Below are 19,867 nucleotides of genomic sequence, written 5' to 3' on the forward strand. Positions count from 1 at the left end.
CTCTATACAGCTACACTTAGAGGTCTATCACGCAAGCTGTCGTATTAGCATCAACTACAAAGTCTTGCTTTAGGTCGTGAGGCGCAGATAATAGGTCTAATAACTTACAGATTTTTCTTGCATTTGCAACCCCGTAGAAGTACTGTGATACTGACGCATCATCCTAGAGCGTACTGTAACATTACACATACTGTCTTCTATCTTGCAGGTGTTAATTGATTTATATCAGAGGAATTCTATTGGTTTGCCTGTTTAATCACTACCTTTATATGTGACCGACGATGCGACGAATGCAATAGAGCAACTGCGGTTCTTACTAGCTTGCATGGAGGCCAAGGTGGCCGGAAATAATAAATATAATGATTAATTAAACTGTTTTGCTGTATTATGTTGATTTATAACTGCCAATAGCCAACGGCCTTGCCGCATTGATAACACCGGTTCCCGTCAGATCACCGAAGTTAACCGCTGTCGGGCTGGGCTAGCACTTCGATGGGTTACCATCCGGTCTGCCGAGCGCTGTTGGCAAGCAGGGTGCACTCAGCTCTTGTGAGGCAAACTAAGTAGCTACTTGATTAAGAAGTAGCGGCTCCGGTCTCGTAAACGGACATACGGCCGGGAGAGCGGTGTGCTGACCACATGCCCCTCCACATCCGCATCCATTGACGCCTGTGGCCTAAGGATGACACGGCGTCCGGTCGGTATCGTTGGGCCTTCCAAAGCCTGTTCGGACGGAGTTTAGTTTACTTTTACAACTGCCAATAATGAAGAGAGAACGGAAGAGTGTCACTCATGGTTTTTTGTTAAAAATCATGCCAATATTTTCCTGCAATGGTTGGATAAACTCAAGTAGACTTAAATTTTTCACGTTTGTGTTACGATTCATTCTCATTTCTGTCTGTAAAAAGACATTTCATTATGTTCCAACCATTCTCGTAATGTGCAGGAAAGGAATAATCACAGTTAAGGAGAATTTAAGTGACTTTCCATAGAATAAAGGCTTATCAAGTGAAAATTCTTCAACTTTAAATACATGCTCCAGAGTTACACATCGTTCTGCAACGTGTTCTTCACATACAGATGCAGTTATCTCCGCAGATCGAGGAACAATAGCCGCCTAGAACCTTTGTCAGATAGTGGGTCAGAAACGGTGCTTGCCGCTGTGGGGGGGGCATCTTCGGACTGTGTGGGGAAGTGGGTGACGGACGTCGGACGGACAATCACATTCCTGAGGCGGCGCGGGAGGTGCCGGATGCTGGGCGAGATGCCATCAGACGGCCACAGCTTCCGGCCTCTCCTGTCTTCTCTCCCCCTGGCCTCTCTAACTGCCTCACTCGCCTACCACAGCTCCTACCATAGTGCGTTATCCTCCAACTTGTGCGCCACATTCCTCAAAGCTGGAAATTCAAAACTGCGTTGGATTTCAAGGCCGCCCTCATTATGATGTAACTGTCTCGGTACTGCGTCGCATCCGTAGGAAAATCATCAACATATTGACTTAATACCTTAAAAAGAATTTATGTCACATTGTTCTAGGTCCTTGATTACTTTATTTTCATTTTATGAATATTTTTTTGTAACTGTGCGTAGTACATTAATAACGAGAAACAAATAAGAATATAACGTATCAGCTTATCACGTGAAACTCTTTGATACATGAGTTGTTTATTAGCCGACAAACCGGAATGTGTAAATCTGCATTTCTGCACACTTTCATGACGAGGAATAATCATAAAGATTTGGTTATCATCTAGAAAAATTAAAATTAAGCGTCAATCCTTTTTTATTTCTTTTTTTCCTTGTACAAGTCTACAGCCCTGCTACACACTAAAATCCTCTCGCCATAGAAGCCTATCACGCCGCTAGATAAATCAAAACAAAATGTCGCAGGCCATTGACAGAATAGCTATGGGCTGCTATATTTTATTTTGTCTTCTCTATCGGCGTGATACAGTACTACGGTGTACAGATTTTAGTGTGTAGAAGGACTGTAGACTTGTAGCTGCGAACAAACAAAACGTTAAATACATAGCTTTGTATTTCGACATTATAATTAATTTTTTTGGTTGTGCATAGTACACTGTACCAGATCCGTGATCAGCACTACTGCACAGTTATGTACTCACCCAGTCCCCATCACTCGGGTAGTTACTACTACGTGTAAATAAGGCAAAAGAGTGAGCAGCAGTTTTTACACAATCAGTTTTCTGAGCTACATGTCAACTAAATCTCCAGTGGAATGGAACAAAAGACATATTCGGTGAACGTAAGAGTTGAAAGTTCCATACTGCAGTATTAATTTCATTTCAAATTTCTTGTAGACTTAAATCTTTACAGGCAGACATAGATGTGATACTTAAGTTAATCTTTAAGTTTTATCAGATTCTAACTTTCGTTTTGTAAAATAAGGCATCCGATGTAACAACACGCTTGTATTATCTTCGTTGATCTGACAGTGAACAGATAAAATTTATGTTTATCTTCAAACATGCAGTATTACTTGTAATGGGACATCAACAATAAATAAATAAAAAAGAATTACAATTTGATCACATATAACAATAAAAAAGAATTACGATTTGATCACATATAACAAAATGGACATTTGGAACATTTTGGCCGGGTGGAGTGGCCGTACGGTTCTAGGCGCTATAGTCTGGAACCGAGCGACCGCTACGGTCGCAGGTTCGAATCCTACCTCGGGCATGGATGTGTGTGATGTCCTTAGGTTAGTTAGGTTTAGATAGTTCTAAGTTCTAGGCGACTGATGACCTCAGAAGTTAAGTCGCATAGTGCTCAAAGCCATTTTGCATTTGGAACATTTCATATGATAACGACTTTCATGTGGTGTAGCTGTATGCTTTGTTCAAAATGGTTCAAATGGCTCTGAGCACTATGCGACTTAACATCTGAGGTCATCAGTCCCCTAGAACTTAGAACTACTTAAACCTAACTAACCTAACGACATCACACACAACCATGTCCGAGGCAGGATTCGAACCTGCGACCGTAGCGGTCGCGCGGTTCAGGACTGAAGCGCCTAGAACCACTCGGCCACACTGGCCGGCTAGTATGCTTTGTTCCTCTGTGTATCACCCGTTTAATGTAATATGAAGACCTGCAGGAATTGAGTACCAACACAGGAATAAAGCGTTTCCGGAGTTGTGTTTGTATAACGTGTGTTCTTTTCTTTAACAAAATACGATCGTAATTGGTGAAAGATATGGCTGTGTATGTTTTAGCAATTACCCTGTGCTGCAAAGTAGTACTCAGTTTATAAAAACGTATTATATATTGGAAAATTTGTCTTAATATGTTACATTGCGTGCATAACGCTGAGACGGAGATAAAAAGGCAGTCACAGGAGCGACTCGACCTCACCCACAGAAAAGGTAAACTTCAAGGCAGCTCCCTCTACTTGCAAAACCACGATAGTTCCATCGGGTAGTGATGGCGTCATTGTTGTGGATGTCTTGCCAAAAGTGTCAACCACTAATTCAGAGGAATTTGCGGGCTCTCCGAACAAACTCAAGAACCGTTGCCGACGTGTTTGCTCTGACAATAATCCTCAAGAACACTTCTTCCAACGTTATGGTGCACGCCTCACTCAAGCCTCAGAACCCGGACAAACACCAGCAAACTGGGCTGGGTACCATTGCCTCATCCAGCTTATAGCCCATTTGTGGACAACCTTTGTTAACCCGCGGGCGTGATTCACAAACGTCCTTAAGCTCGTGGGCGGGCGCATCACGTGACGCAACAGCAGTGCTCCTAGCACACAAAGTAAAAATTATAGCATCCGCGTCGTTAATGTTTATGGGGTAACACAACGATATGAATGGCACCTCTTTCCCGATCCAGCAAATCATGGCTCAAAACACGCACTTTGGAAAGTTCGTACATTTTATGTTCACCCCATCTTCAGATATTTACATTTATTTACGCATCGTTAACATTGTTTCTTTTCTTACGACGTTTTACAATAGTCCTATTAAAAACATCGGTTGCAAAATGTCGCAACGTCGTTAGTAAAGAAACAATGTTCATGACGCGTAAATAAATGGAACATGTGAAGACAGAATGCTATGCATCCTGAAATGTCCTCATGGAAAAATAAAAACCTATGAAAGCAACCGGCTGCTAGTAATTCATTATAAATTACCCTAATATGCATTGTTGTAAACGTCGACAATGAACAATAATTATTTACTAATTTTAATGCGGATAAACAATAGAAAAAATATGGGAGTGAGATAGGCAGTCCCGGTCGACAAGTAGTTAGCACTACCTTTGTGATTTTTGGCCACAGGCAGGTCATTAGAGTGAAATTTAGTGTGTTTATATCCACAAACACCATTAGCAAATTTTATTTAGTATTTACCCAAAAAAAATTTTGATGAGTGTTCGCATAGGTATAGGCTGTTTGTCTAACACTTAATAAATTAAGCTACCATTTCTTTGTTCATTTAAAAAATAAAAACTGAAGATCTAAATCACTTAGACTGTCGACTGTGTTACACAGAAACCGAACTGGAAAAACACGAACAACAGATTGGCGAATATCCGAAAATGCGTCACCAGCGGAGTTCAATGCGAGCGCTTCGTTCTCTCTCCCACGTACTTCTGCCGCGAGCCGGATTGAAGCCAATCGCGTACCGGCCTGTGCTATAGCCCTACATGGTGCCGTGTGATTCGGCCCTTTCATGGTTTCCTACGTCGGGAATGAAGAGGATGAAAGTGTAATTCATGCAGTGACAACATGGCCATGAACACAGGGCAAGAGCTTTTGCCTACAGGGAATAAACGTTCTCACACATCGCTGGCATGATTGTGACTGCATAAAAATAGTGCATCTAAGAGAAATGCTATCAAATTCTTTTAAGAATAAGTACGTTCTGAGAAAAAGAGGGCTTTTTTTCTTGAAGGACACTTAAGCCGATATCCGTACTACCAACATTGTTGGGCGATAGAATCTGTTGTGCATCACAATGACTGGTTTACCCCTTTGTTTTCCTTTCTGAACGAGTCACAAATGTGTGACTTCTTATAAGTCTGTAGGCTTGAAAGGCCAGTGGAAATTCATACTTCAATAACAGCGGTATTTGTGACATAGTACTGTCTCTGTTGGGTTAGTGCTCAGTAAGTGTGAACATGTTTAAGGAGCTTCTGACGTTTGCGCCACAACGGTTTTGCTGGTAGCACAGTGAAGATAGTTAAGCCTAATGAGGATATTCCTGTTCATCGTGCTATGCATCCGTGCCGTACCGTTACTCGATTTTGGCGAGGTCGCCTGCTCCTACCTCAGTGTGCGATTTGCAGGGGGGGATGGGGGGGGGGATTTCCTCCCCCCCTCTGCATCAGACCATCCCCTCCTCTGGTTTTAGTTTATGCATCCCAACCTGGGATGTTTATTTCCCACGCACTGGAGTAAAACTTTACATATAATTTAAATTTTTGGAGCCGAACACTGAAAGTTTTTAATAAGTCTTACTATTAATACTACTAATATGTTTCAGTTTTCTATCATCAGAATAAGTACAACTTTTCACAAATGTGCCTCTACTTTTTGAATTCCCCTCGTATATCTGTACGCGTATGTAGATGATTTTGTAAATAAGCTTTACCTATAATGTACTTTTAAAGTTATAACAAGGGATGGCTTTTCTGATAGTGCATACGCGTCAATAGTGAGTTTCGACATTAACATCTATTTATAAATAGCTGTTTAACCATGCGTAACGTCACGGTCCAAGCTAGTAACATATATAATTCTACTAACCCCCTAAGACATCCCCCCCCCCCCCACCCACTGGTAAAAGCACAAATCGCACCCAGTCCTACGTGATCTGATAAACGAATGTTGGTACACTTTAATTACGTCGATTGCTAACGATGACTTCGCTGTAGTCTAAGGATTTTCTCGAAGGACAGATAAAAATAACTGTTTCTCGCTTTGCTTGGTAAGTTATCCTTCCGTTCGCGTGGAATGATTTTTGGAGTCTTCGTAAAAGGTAGACCAGGACTCGGACACACGATCCACACAATCTCAATCTCTCCGAACGTCGAAGCAGCGTGCTGCTACGGCAGGAGGAATAAACTCCTCCTCTCCTTAAATTCCCATGGGAACAGTCAGCGGGAGCAGATAGGCGCGACACCCGTGCGTGTAGGAACACGCTCTTCTTTGTGACATCGCTTGGACAAAAACAGGACAAACCCACGCATGCAAACCAGCTGATAAATAAAACATCGGCCCCGCGCGCCTAAGTGGCGGCCGGCGGCCGTGGCTCGGCGCCCCAGCCCGCTGCCGATCCTTTTTAATTAGGACTAGCGCTCCCGCCGGCCATCAATAAGCGCGCATTGTCCACGGGGCCGTGGCCGGCCTCAGTTCTCACAATAATGAAGCGACAGCGATGTAATTAAAGCAGAGTGGCCGGACCGGGCCGCGGACTCCTACACCCCGTACCCCCTCCACCGACCCTTCCTCGCTCCCACCCCTCCCACCCCCTCCCGAGTTTACACCTTGTTAGGATGTCTGCGCCTAAATCACGACTGCGCCCGTTCGGGCACAAAACGAAGACGTCGTCCCACGCGGGGCTGTGCTGTGCTGTGCGGACCACCGCTGCAAAAGGAGCAAAGCCGCGCCGAGGCCCGGCAGAGGTACGGCGCAGCGAGGCACTGGCCGTGGGGGAAGGGGAGTGACGTGCGGGGCCACTTAATGCGGAACAAGGGCTGGGAATTTGCCGGTCCCACAGGTGCGAAAGGTATGCCGGAGGGCGGAGGATTCCGCTTCGATTCCGGGATTTCTCAGTTGTGCTGCAAGTAGACAACAAGATAATAGCAAAGTACTGCCTACGCACCAGCAGAGAAAGAAACGCTAATATCCAGTGAGAACCTGACAAACTTTCGAAGTATTGCAATAACTGGCAGCAAGTTTCAGATTTTCAGAAATGTCCACTTCACAAAACGCAGAGTAGTGGCATCCTATGGCTACAATATCAATGCGTCCGAATTGGACAGTCAACTACTCCTCATACTGGGTGCTTATACTTAAAGTGCAACTATTCAACGACGTCCATTGCGTCCTGTAATTCACGTTCGGCAGTGGAACACGGTAAGTTTGCTAATAGATAATGCGGAACCGATAGATGCGGAAAAAAAATTAGTTCCAATTTCGTCCACCAGATGCAAATCTGATGGTGTACAGCATCTCTTCCGCGTCTCCGGTACTCATATTGAACAAGGTGTGTAAGCGGCGGTTAATAAAAGAATTAATATTATCGATTTCTCACTGGTTAGACATCTTCTGCCACAACCCGTTCCTAATCCATTAGATATGGAAACATTTCTACACCTCTTTCTTGGATTCACAGCTCCAGATTTGCATATCGTTGCCAAAGTTGGAACTAATTTTTTCCAGCTTAAATCGGTTCCATATTTACGAACTGGTGTATCTACTAAGTTTCGCTGGGATACTATAATGAAAAGCTCACATTGGACCTCTGTTGCTAGCTGCACTTCAATTGTAACCACCTAGTACTTGGGGTCACGCTTGGTAGAAATATGAAATGGAATGGAATATTGAGTTCGTGGGCCTGTGAAAGGCATCTGATAATGTTATCTGGCAACTGATATTCAGAGTGCTAAGGAAAGCAGGTCTACAATACAAAAACATGCGAGTGATACTCAGCTTCCCTAAGGACGAATTTTCATCTTTAACAAGAAGTAAACGTTACGAAATGGGTGGGACAATGATGTTATCTCTCCTCTCATACTCAGTGCTATCCGGGAAGATACAACAACATCCGTGGAACAGGTGGTGTGGAGATCAAATACAATGGGCAGTAGATAGACATGCTCCATTACACAGTTGATATTGCTACGGAAACGTAGAGGAAAGAAGACATCGGGAAGCTTCTCAGCATAATGGAAATGATTTTCTGTAAACAGAACGGTATGAGAATAAACAAGAGAAACACTAAACTGATGGTGTGAAGCACTGAAGAGGAATATGAAGCTCTAAGAATAAGAACTGCCTGAGATTAATTAGAAATAGTAGTGGGAACTACCACTTTGCTAAACAAGAGCACAAGGGATGGTGGAAGCAGGAAAAAATGGAGAGAAATCGTAAGCAGAACATAGCACATCGAAATAGGATTTCATTTGAGAAATAACTCACCAGCGAAAACGTCAATCTGGCAGTAATAAGGAAACGGCCCATAAACGTTTTTGTTTAGTGTGTGACCCTATACGTATATGAACTTGGACATTAGTGAAACAGGAGAGAAGGCTGCTAGAAGCCACAGAGAACTGGTGCTGCAGAAGGATGAAGAGAATTAGCTGGAGAGATAGAGTTCCCAATGAAGAGGTGCTGACCAGAGCAGAGGAAAGAAGATCTATCTGGAGGCGTATCGTAACAATAAGAGACAAACACATTTTAAGATATAGCAGCGTCACTAGAACAGTAGCAGAAGGAACTGTTGAGGGAAGAAGTCACCAGGGACTTCATACATCCAGCAGGTCATGAATGATATGGGGCGCACTACCGGCACGGAAAGGCAGACGGAATAGTGGAATGGCGTAATGCTGCAGACCAAACTCAGGGCTGAACACTAAAGAAGAAATAAAATTATAACTTAGCCTCAGTCATTGGAAAGCGGGTACAGATACCAGTTAATTGGTAGGATACTGAGAAAATGAATTAGTAGACGCTTGCTGATAGCCACCATTGTCCTGCAAAAGCCAGTTCACCTTGTGCTAAAAACCAGCATTAGGTGATGAATCTATTAATATACTTCAATCCCCTACATGTGGCTTCTGCAGAATTGGACTGCTTATGTTAAAGTTATTCTCTGCCGCTTTGCATTTCAAAGGAAATTTAAGACACTGTAATATCTTCCAGTGGTAAGTATGCTGTACCACGCGCTTCACAGTTGGTTTGCAGAATATGGTAGTAGATGTTGATGTAAGTACCGTAAACGTGCTGTGGTTGCCTATGAGAAGAAAGAAAGAGTAGTTTAACGTCCCGTCTTTGACGAGGTCATTGAATTCTGAATACAACCTCGGAATGGATAAGGATAGGGAAGAAAACTGGCAGCGTCTTACGTTGAGTAATCACCCTCACACTGGCCACAAGTGATTTAGGATGCCCCTTGAAGGACTAAGTAAAACATACCACGTAAACGACTGGCATAACAGTACAAATGTGGGAAGAGTGTGCTGAGGACCGCTTACTGAGGAGGGGCACAACACCCACCGCAGTCAGCGTGTTTGAAGGAGAACGCTGCAGACACGAAGAGGACAAGCGACAAGCAAGAAAGCTCTGTCAGTTACAACCCCGCCCTCCCCCTCCTCCAATCATTCAGTGCATTTGGTGTGGATGCACGATTTATGCTATGTTTGGTGTGTTCAGCCACAGGAAATACATGCATATGTTGAGTTAAAATGCTCACTGTATGCGGAAGAAGCTGCGCATGTGTTGTTGATGTCTTAGTCTAGTTTTTAGTCAATGTGTGATTCTTCGAGAAGATAAGATTTCAATGCCGCATTTGAGCACAAGCCAACCGTCTGATATGGCTACACAGGTCACGAATAAGTATTATCAGTGTTATAGTATAAAAGAGTAGATGAAACTTTTGACGGAAAAATTGTTGGACTTTATTACTTTTCCTTCACGCCATAACAGAATAACCATGCTGAGTTGAGGCGGTGACAAGAGGTAAAGCGGCGACGACGGAGGGTGTGCTCCTTAAGCACGGGAAGACCTATACAATTTCTGACGGGCGCCGCCACAGGCTGACTTCACTTTATTCATTTTCTGTTTGAGTTCTGGAAGTCTCCTGGTCGTAGGACTTGTTACGACTTTGTGACCTTTTACCAACTGTACAGCAGAATTGGTATTCTACGAGGGGCTTTCAATAGGTAGTGCAACACATTTTTTTCTGAAAACATATTGATTTTATTCAGTATTCCGATACCCGATGTTATACTCCACTATTTTGGCTAAAGAGTATATTTTCCACAATAATCTTCGTTCAATGAGACGGCCACACGCCACTTTACTGAGAGGGCCTGTATGCCCACCTGGTACAACTGTACTTGTCGACGTCGGGGCCAACATCTTGCTGCATCAATAACCTCCCCATCAGCCACGTACTGCTTACCACAGTGTGCACCTTTTATTGCGTCAAACAAATGGAAGTCGGAAGGCTATAGGGCGGATGAGGAAGAACAGACCAATGAAGTTTTGTCAACTCCTCTTGGATGGGCATATTAGTGTGAGGCCTTGTGTTGTCATAGAGAAGGAGAAGTTCGTTTGCATTTTTCTGGCGGCGAACATGCTGAAGCAGTTCCTTCGATTTCCTAAGGGGCGGCCGACACCTGGCAGATTGGACAGGTTTGCGCAACCTTTATTGCGGTGATAACAGACTCCTCGCCCAATGACTCTCCGTGCTTTTTTTCACTGCCAGGTCTCCGTAGAAATTCTGGAAGTGCCTATGAAGATTTGCGACGCTATGTTTTTCCACCAAAAGAAACTCAATGACAGCTTTATACTTTGAATGCACCTCCGTTGCAGACGCCAATTTGAAGGCTACGTATAGCACTGCCACCTACCGGAACTTCATGATACTATAGCGCCTGCAGCGGGAATGTCCCACGATATCCGCATAGTTTAACCGAAACTGACTAAGGAAAAAATATGTTTAGGTTTTTATGTTGGTAACGCCACGTAGCGCTCTATATGAAAATCACTGACTGTGCTGTTTGAAGTCTGTGGCTGGTTTGCATTGTTGGAATATTTGCTACTGTAGTGGTGGGTAGTTGGATGTGAACAGCGCGTAGCGTTGCGCAGTTGGAGGTGAGCCGCCAGCAGTGGTGGATGTAGGGAGAGAGATGGCAGAATTTTGAGAGCGGACGATCTGGACGTGTGTCCATCAGAAAGAGTAAATTTGTAATACTGGATATCATGAACTGATTTTTGAACGCTATTAAGGTAAATACATTGTTTGTTGTCTATCAAAATCTTTCATTTGCTAACTATGCCTATCAGTAGTTACTGCCTTCAGTAGTTAGAATTTTTTATTTAGCTGACAGTATTGGCGCTCGCTGTATTGCAGTAGTTCGAGTAACGAAGATTTTTGTGAGGTAAGTGATTCATGAAAGGTATAGGTTATTGTTAGTCAGGGCCATTCTTTTGTAGAGATTATTGAAAGTCAGATTGCGTTGCGCTAAAAATATTGTGTGTCAGATTAGTGTTGATCAGAATAAGTAAAGAGCGAAATGTCTGAGTACGTTCAGTTCTGCTCAGCTGTTCGAAAATCAAATAATGTAAGGGGTTAACCAGTACAGTAATTCATAATTTTTTCTAAGGGGACGTTTCAAACGTTCCTCGTATCTTGCAATTTAAGTGTCGTTCTTGGTCAGGTTAGCTACTAGGTCAGTTTTTTTCCGTTAGAAGTCCTGTATCAGTTGCTTGCCACGATTAAAAGATAAAAGAACATTTTGTCTTTCTTTTAAGTGTTATTATTCGCTACTTTGCTCGTGTTAGAAATTTGGAAATGTAAAACTTCATTCTCTATTTTCCAGGGAAAGTACAGCTTCGAGTTCGATAGCGATAATAAAAGTCCGAAGTTTGGAATTGGGTCTGGCATAGACGGTTTATGCATGGAACGAGCCCAGCAGCTTCGGGTGAGGCCGTACAACACCTACTACTTCCCCAGTGCTCGGTAGCTCCCAAGTGAGTTTAAGTACGAGTATCCGCCACCTGTTTGTGGAGTGGTGAACAACGTGTCTGTGTGCACTTTTGCGTAATATACCCACTCGCCGAAGGTGAAATGTTACCTGGAGACAATGGGATCATCAGCGAAAGATGAAACAGCAGTTCGACTATCCACCCACTTCGTAGAGACTTTCAAAAATAATTCAGACTGAGAGATCGTACATATATACTATCATTTGACCGTCGCACGGATTCCTGCGTGGACGACGTAGAAACAGGCATCCCTGACGCTGACAAGCAATTGAAACGGTTGAAAGCAAATACGGCATCGGTTTCGGATGGAATCCAGTTTGGTTTGACGCAAACTACTCTTCGGCACTGGTCACTTATTTAGCTTGCATTTATCATGGAGCTCTGCCCCATCTCAAAGCCCCAAGCGCCTGGGAAGACAGCGCAGGCGACTGAAAACTGTGGGCCGCTATCCCAAAGATCGGTAGGCTGCATAATTCTTCCGGAGTTTGAATATAACAAATTTCGTTCAGAGAGAAAAGCTTCCGTCCACACATCAGAACGGATTTAAAAAGCAGCACTCGTGCGAAGCTCTGTTTGCCTTTCTCTCACGCGATATTCTGCAAACCATGGATGAGCGACAACAGGCATTTTTTCGGAAAGCATTTGACACTGTGCCCCGCTGTAAATAGTCGATGAAGGAATACGTCCCCAATATGTCAGAGAATGGAAGACTACTTATGTAATTGTCCTCAACGGCGTTTTTCACCAGACTAAGATATTGTCGGGAGTGATCCAGGCAAGTGTAATAGGACATCTATTGTTCTCCACACATCGTGTTTAAAAACAAAAATATTCCGTATTTAGAGAAAGTAGTATGGGCCAAAAAAGAAAAAAAATATTTCCACCAAAAAAGGGCTCTAAAATGTGTTGTTTTGGTCCATACTACCACCTCTCAATACTTTGTTTTAAATGCACTGTATACGAAAGGATCTGACGGATAGAGTGAGCACCAATTTGCGGCTGTTTGCTGATGACGCTGTGGGATGTGAGAAAGTGACGTATTTGAGTGCCTATAGTATTATGGCTTAGAATTCATATTTGGTGTGATGAATGACAGTTTGCTGTAAATGTAGAAAAACATAACTTGATGCAGATGAATAAGACAAACGGTCCTGATATCTTCGCATACAGTATTAGTGGTTTGCTACTTGTGACAGTCACGACGATTAAATACTTAGGCGTAAGGTTACAAAGAGACATGAGATGGAAATAGCATACAATGTTGGTGTCAAGGAAGGTTTCTGGATTATTGAGGGAATTTTAGGAAGCTGTAGCGCTCGTATAAAGGAGATTGTGAGTAGATGACTAGGGCGACCCATTCTTGGGCATTTGTCAAGTGCTTGGGGTTACCACCAGGTCGGATTAAAGGAAGACATCGAAGTATTTCAGAGGCGCGCTGCTAGATTTGTTATCGGTAGATTCGATTTACAAGCTTTTTGAACTCAAACGGGAATCTTTGGAGAGAAGACGATTTTGTTTTCGCGAAAAACTGTTAATAAAGTGTAGAGAACTCATATTTTTTTGTCGCCAACGTGCATTTCACGTAAGGACTTCGAAGACAAGAAAAGAGAAATTATGCCTCGTACTGAGGGCTGCAGCCAGTCGTTTCTCCCTCGCTTCCCTTGCGAGTGGAGCGGGAAAAGGAATGACTAGTAGTGGCACAAGTTACCCTCCGCCATGCAGCGTATGGTGACTTACGGAGGGTATACGTAAGTGGAGACGTAGAGATTCGGTCGCTGAAAGAAGCGCGCTGAATTACATGGTTATCCAATCGGGGTGTTGAAATGTCTGTGAAACATTCGTAAAGATGGACTAATGCCTGAAAGTGTGGAACATAGTGAAATACTGCGGTAACTAATTCCACATGGCGAGAATTCTGGATTTTTTTATAATAGCAGATACCTCAGTCGGTGACTCAGAATATAAAAAGTCCCATTACACAGGCTGTTTCAGAGTCATCCGATTTCACAAAAATATTTCCGTTTGAATGAAGGTATTAGGTTCGGATGAATTTCAAATTACACAGAGGGCCACAAAGTTTTTAGTTTTCCGAATAACCATCCCACTTTTCAAGTTTACTTCTTTCACCAAAGAAGTTAGGATGTTTGCAAACAACAATCGAAGAGAAGTAACATGTCTAGGCTGAAACAGAAACACACAGTAAGTAACATCTTTGACAGTGTGGTGGTAATGCAATGAAGAAGTAAGAAATTGAACAGAAAATAAATAAAAATGGAGTAGACAGGAAAAACTTTAACACCAGTGCCATAAACAGCCTGGTCAACAACACCATTCCTGGGTCACCTGGGTCACAGATTTGCAGGGTCTCAGCCGTCAATGAGGTTTTACATGCACCAATTGGCAGTGTAAGGCTTCATGTGCGGACTCCATGATCCAGGATGTGGTGGTTCAGCTGGCTCCTGATCCTGAGGTCCGCACTGCGGCGTTGAAGCTCGATAACCCCTCATTGGAAGAGATTCTCCACATTTCCCACTCATTTGAAATTGCTGAGGCAGCTAACGAGCGTCTAATGGCGCGGCCGCAAGTGGCAGCGATTGCTGCATCCCTGCGGGTTCCGCCCTCACGACGTAGTCGTGGCCCAGCCAACAGAGGCCAGCGTCGCCGGGACTCCTCTTTGTCCGACGTCTGTATGGCATCAGAGCCTCCGGTCGCCCCTCGTCGCAGGTCGCGCGGCCCACTTCCATCTTGGCCACAGTGCTTTACCGCACACTCTCGAGCTGATTGCCCCCACCGATGGAAAACGTGCATGCTGTGTGAGGATGAAGGCAACAAAAATGGTTCAAATGGCTCTGAGCACTATGGGACTTAGCTGCTGAGGTCATCAGTCCCCTAGAACTTAGAACTACTTAAACCTAACTAACCTAAGGACATCACACACATCCATGCCCGAGGCAGGATTCGAACCTGCGACCGTAGCGGTCGCGCAGCTCCAGACTGTAGCGTCTAGAACCACTCGGCCACTCGGGATGACGGCCACATCCGATCTGTTTGTCATAGTCGCTCGACTCACTCCCGTACTGCCCCTACTGGGCCTCAGGATACAGTACATGCTCTGCAATCGCTCGTCCTTTTTATGGAGGGTGTCAGTTTTGAGGTCGACACCGGGGACACTGTCTCCCTGATTGATATTGCGACATATACCTGCCTGGGCTCCCCTGCGTTGTCACCTCCCTCTCGCCGTTTGGTCGCCTATGGCGACGGTTCCATTCCCCTTCGTGGGAATTCGTCGTCCAGGCGACATACAAACATGTTCTCCAGCTCCTTACCCTATTTGTCGTCTACCACCCGTCGGCTACGAAGATTTTTGGCCTGGTTACGTTTCAACTATCTGGCTTTTCCACTTCTGATGAAGTTAAGGTCATTTCCACGGCTGTTCCTTTTCCGGACTTGGACGATCTGTACTCGGCTTTTGCATCATTGTTTGCAATGGATCTCGGGTGTGCTTCACGTTTTCAGGCGCACATCACACTTCAGCCATATGCACAGCCTCGATTTTTCCAGGCCAGACCCATTCCGGTGACCTTACGGCCAGCAGTCAAGTAGTAACTTGATCGGCTCCAGGCTGCTGGCGTCCTAGAGCCTGTGACATATAGTGCTTGGGCGACACCATTGGTGGTTGTACGGAAACCCAATGGGTCCCTTCGGCTGTGTGGGGATTTCGGCGCCGCTGTCAATGCTCAGTCCTTAGTAAACACTTACCCCATTCCCCGACAGGTAGACCTTCTCGCCAAACTTGCAGGGTACAAGTACTTTTCTAAGATCGACCTGGCCGAGGCATACCACCAGGTAACCATGGATGCCGATTCCCAGAACAACATGGTTATCAACACACCTTTCAGATTATTCAAGTACAAGCGCCTTCCATTAGATGTCTCTTCGGCGCAGACAATTTTCCAGCGGCTCCTGGAGCAGCTTATGCAGCCTGTCCCAGCCTGCGTGAATTATCTGGATGACAACTTCGTCACTGAACGTTCCCACCAGGAACATTTGTACAATCTCAGCGCCTTATTTCACGCTCTGCAATCTGCAGGCTTACGCTGTCGACTGGACAAGTGTGGTTTTTTTTCAACCGGAAGTGGAATACTTAGGCCACTGGCTTAGCAAAGATGGCATTTTCCCTTCGGATCGCAATGTCGCGGCCATTTAGGCCCTTCCTCGTCTCAAGGACTTATCTGAACTCCAGGTATTTTTGGGCAAAGTTATTTAACACTTAAGGTTCTTACCACAAGCTGCCTCCGTAGCTCAACCCCTCAAGCACTTTTGTCACAAAGGGGTGACTTTGATTGGACTCCTGCCTGTCCCCAGGTTTTTGTCCGTTTAAAGACGATGCTGAAGTCTGCCCTTTGCCTTACTCCCTTCTCTCTCCAGACCGCCCGGACGTCGCTGATGCATCAGCATATGGCATTGGGGCAGCCCTCACACATCGGAATACCAACAGCTCAGACCAGCCCATCACTTATGCATCTAAGACGTTTACCCCAGCACAACGGAACTACTCCCAGATTAAAAAGGAGGCCCTAGCGATAGTGTTCGCTGTGCAAAAATTTCACATCTATCTCTTTATGGCAAAGTTCACCCTCCTGACGGACCATAAACCCTTAGTTACACTTTCAAAACCCACTCTAACCTTGCAGAGAAGACAGCTCAGCGTCTCCAGCACTGGGCGTTGTTTTTAAGGAATTACACCATCCAGTATAAGTCCACCGCCTACCATGCTAACGTGGGTGCTTTGTTACGTCTCCCAGCAGGTCCTGATCCTTGGTTCGACCAACAGGAGGTCCTCTGCTTTCACACTAATTCTGCCCGCCAGGGTGCGCTAGATGGTCTGTCTCTTATGGCTGCTAACATTGCCATGGCTACGCACCAAGACCCTGTCTTACTGCAGGATCTCCACTATATGGTCCACAGTTGACCCTCCTATATTACTCATCAGATGCAGACAGACTTCAGCCTCTGGCGCCACCTGTCCCACAGGCTCTCCGTGGTCAATGATATCCTTCTGTTGGCAATGGAGTCAGATGCCCATTGGGTGCTCATCCCTCCAGATTTTCGATGTGCTCAGTTTGTCACACTGCAGGCACTGGGGTATGTCCCACATGAAAGTTTTGGCTCCCTGGCACGTGTATTGGCCCGGCATCGATGGTGATATTGACCGCCTGGTCCCCAGGTGCACTGTGTGTGTGCATCACCAGGCAAGCACTCCTCAGTCATTCGCACCCTGGCCTGTGCCTCCCAGGTCCTGGGAACGCATCCATCTCAATTTTGCGGGCCCGTTTTTGGGGTCCAATGGTTCTCACCATTGAGGCCCTGCCTCATACATTGGTCTCCGATAATGGCCCCCAATTCACAGCATCCTCCTTCCACGACTACTGTCAGGCCAATGGTATCAAACATATCCGTAGCCTACCTTTTCATCCTTCCTCCAATGGCGCAGCAGAGAGGATTGTCCGCACATTTAAACAACAGTTGACAAAGGCAGTCGTAACATCTCCAACAAAGTCGGCCCTCATCCTGTTCTTGAACACATATCGCGCCATGCCAACTGACGGACATAGTCCGCAGAGCTCCTCCATTTGCGACAGACACGGACCCTGCCCCATTTGCTGATGACATCACCCTCCCATCCACGCTCCAGGACCTCTCAGCGTTAAGCCCCCGGCGCAGCCGTGTGGGCTCACGTGTATGGGAGCAAGGGCAGCGTGTGACGTGAGTGCAGATGTCTAAAGGGTTGGAGCTCCACCATCATAACCGTCTCCGAATGCGTACCCTCGCGGGGCTCCCGCCGCCACCTCCTCCTATACTCACTCCTTCGGGTACAGACGTGGCCCTCAAGTCGCTATCACTGTCCCTGGTTGCTGCCTCCCCTTGAACCTGCCCCCTGCCGTCCGTCGGCTGAAGTGGCCGAGAGGTTCTAGGCGCTTCAGTCTGGAACCGCGCGACCGCTACGGTCGTAGGTTCGAATCTTGCCTCGGGCATGGATGTGTGTGATATCCTTAGGTTAGTTAGGTTTAAGTAGTTCTAAGTTCTAGGGGACTGATGACCTCAGCTGTTAAGTCCCATAGTCCTCAGAGCCCTTTGAACCATTTACACAGAAAGTATCAACGAACTGGTCTGTCGTTGGGAGAAATGCATTTGTCGCTAGGAAATTTTGTTGAGAAATATGAAGGCATGAAGAATAAAGATGTAGAACGTTCATAAAGTCTGTTTTATTTTAAAATATTAAAGAGTTTGAACATAAACAATCGGAGGCATTGCTTTTCATCACGCACTTACTCAGTTAACCGAAACAGATCAATAATAATGACGAGTCCACAGTATACGAGGTCAACACAGTTGTTGGTTAAGATACTCGAAAAAGTTTCAAAGCGCTTGCTGTGGAGGTGAGATGAGATGTACTGGAACTGCCATGTAAAAATAATCGTTTTCGATCCGAACATTTCGTTGTAACACGACGGTTAGCTCCGGGCCATGTTAGTCTAAATTTAATTGAATGAGACATATAGAAATAAAAGAATTTTCTGCGTAATTTTAATAACTGTTTGCTCTCCAAATATGAGCAGCTATTCATCAACTCAATACTCAGAGACATACCTAAAACAGTATTCGTAGACACTGGTGGCGCAGGTAGCAGGAAGAGATTTGTAATCACGTGACATTGTTGGGTGTTCTAGGCGTTCTGGAGATATTCTTGTAAAATGGAAGGCAGGACACTCAGGCTAGAGGATACGGTCTACGATGAGATCATTAGAGATCTAACCCAAAATCAGATTGGGGAAGAATGGGAAGGAATTTGCCAATGTTCTCTCCTAAGGTCTCATTCTGGCAGTTGTGTTAGAGGTTAAAGAAACCACGAGAAACATGTCTGGATGGTTGGATGAAGAGTTAGACGGCTTTATGTCTTAACAATTGCGTTATCTCAGTTTTAAACCACGGCACACGAATCGCCAAAAATCCACCTTCGTTTATTCAAGAATGTATTTTCTTTATTCTGGGCGAGAAACGAAAATTAAGCACTGTATATAAATTAATATTTAACGAATATATAAAAATGAAGTCTTAATGTTAATTCTTTGAAAACTTGGAAATAAAATGACCTTTCATTTACACTATAGACAGATTTGATCCCTTTTCCCTTATAGAGGAAGATGAGGCGGCAGTGCATTGGCGGAGCTGTCATTTGTACGCAGGTCATTCGTGTAAGACGTTTCCGACGTGATTATGGCCGCCCGATGGGAATTAACAGCCTAAACACGGAATGATATTCGGATCGAGACACATGGGATATTCCATTTCGGTAATCGTTAAGGAATTCAATATACAGAGATCCAAAGTGCCAAAAGTGTGCCGATAATATGAAATATCAGACATCACCTCTCTCTCCACTGAACACTCAGTGGCCGACAGCCTTCACTTAACGACCCAGAACAGCGACGTTTCCGTACAGCTGTCAGTGGTAACAGACAAGGAACACTACATGAAGTAACCGCCGAAATAAATGTGAGATGTGTGACGAACGTACCCATTAGGACAGTGGGCGAAATTTGTTGTTAATGGGCTGTGGAAGCGGACGATCGACACGAGAGCCTTCGCTAACAGCACTACATCACCCGCTACGTCTCTCCGGGGCTCTGACCATATCGGTTGAAAAGCCTATTCGGATGAGTCTACATGACATAACAGCTCTGAATCAAATACAGACTGTGACAGTTCGTTTCGTGTCTGACATAACAAATGTTGCTGATTGTGAAATTCCAATTGTCGGGCGTCATTAGATAACAGATTTCACAAGAATTTTCTACATTTCTCCCTACTGAATTTGTAGTATTCGTCATAAAGCATTACTTTTGCTGTCAAATTATTTATCCCACCTAAACGACAAGCGGTTGGTCGATGTAAACATCCAGCACGAAACAAAAATTCATCACGAGCAACGGGAAGCACAACTGAATACCATTCGAGCACGCGCTCCTAATTTATATCTTCGTTCATTCCAATACCATACTAAATGTGATTACAGTGTGATCGTTGGATAAATTGACAAATTAAGGGTGTATTGCA

The 19,867-nt window shown here is 44.8% G+C and overlaps 1 pseudogene; it reads left to right on the plus strand.

Moving 5' to 3' along the window:
• Positions 1–410: 410 nt before the first annotated feature.
• Positions 411–528, plus strand: LOC124721520 (annotated as a pseudogene).
• Positions 529–19,867: the final 19,339 nt, after the last annotated feature.

Source organism: Schistocerca piceifrons, chromosome 1 (genome assembly GCF_021461385.2).
Source record: "Schistocerca piceifrons isolate TAMUIC-IGC-003096 chromosome 1, iqSchPice1.1, whole genome shotgun sequence".
Classification (NCBI taxonomy): domain Eukaryota; kingdom Metazoa; phylum Arthropoda; class Insecta; order Orthoptera; family Acrididae; genus Schistocerca; species Schistocerca piceifrons.